The following is a 1,385-nucleotide window of genomic DNA, read 5'->3' as shown; positions in this document are numbered from 1 at the left end:
ATGGGATTATCAAGAGCAACAGTGGATTGCAATATGATTAAAATATCAGGGGTGTATAGCGAAGTCAATCTGTTCCTTTATTTCTCTATCTTTCTTTTTCTTTTCTTCCCTCTATCTTTTTCTCTATTCTTCTTTCTCGCGATCAGTAAAAGCGATTCTATTGAGAAATTGGTCAAAAGATGTGGATGGAACAAGATACAAAGTGAAGCTTTCATGATAACCGTGTGGTATAAGGAATTGCAGTATTAATGAAAATTTTGAGAAAAGTTAAGTATGCAAGAATGGAAAGTTGGTTAGAAAACCTTTAGTGCTTTCTTCTGCAGATTCCGAGGACGGAATCCTTATAAGGGGGGTAGATTGTAATATCCCATATTTTCAAATATTATTATTATAATTATTTGGATTTGTTTATGTGATTTTTATGTGAATTTTGGTGAATTAGCTGATAATTGGAACTGATGTTTGGGTGTTTATAGGTGACATTATTTGAATATTTGAATTTTATATGTCCAGAATAAAATATAGATAATTGTGATATTTTCTGGTAATTTTTGGACGGTTAGATGATTTTATAATGATTTATGTATTATTAATTATTTTCTGAATAATTACCAAAATTATTTTATAAAGTCGGGAATCATCCGACTTCAACCGTTTTTGCATTTTTACAACCCGAAACTCTTCCGAAAACTCCTTCCTAACCAAATCTGATAATTCCGGACATTTTCCGTGTTTTGACTTTTTCAATCCGGATTACGGTTTGATCCGTGCGCGGCCCGTCGCAAGATTTTCTATACGATAGTTATTTCGGTAATCAATAAAACCCGTATTCTCGAGAGACGGGATATTTTTACGTTATTTTCGTATATAGTGTTTTATAAAAAGCTCGGTTTTGATAATTATCCAATTCTGGTATTGAATTGTATCATTTTTGTAGTTACTTAGCGGCTAAGCAACTAATTTAACGATCCAAAACGATCCAGAACGATCCAATATTTCAAAAATATAAATAGCCTATTTCTTATTTCTTTTATTCCGTTTATTCATTTGCAACCAGTTAAAACACCGTAAATACAGAGAAAAACCTGAGAAACCGATACGTTCCCGAGAATCAAACACACGAACGAAGGCGTTATCGAACTCCGATTCGGGCGTGCAACATATCAAAACGAAGCTCTCGAAATCTTCTTTCTGAATCAATCATCAGTTTCTGCCCAGAAATCATGATGCGAGTCTTTCAAGATGATCAGAACCAGAGGGCATGGATGAGGACTAGAGTTGAACAGTGTGGAATATTAGGTTGCAGCACTGCATGAGCAGCAGACCAAAGAATTAGTAGAAGAAAGATGGTGATGCTTTGAGACAGAATGTCAGAATAGATGCCT

Source organism: Apium graveolens, chromosome 7 (genome assembly GCF_009905375.1).
Source record: "Apium graveolens cultivar Ventura chromosome 7, ASM990537v1, whole genome shotgun sequence".
Classification (NCBI taxonomy): domain Eukaryota; kingdom Viridiplantae; phylum Streptophyta; class Magnoliopsida; order Apiales; family Apiaceae; genus Apium; species Apium graveolens.
This window is presented reverse-complemented; position numbering follows the sequence as displayed.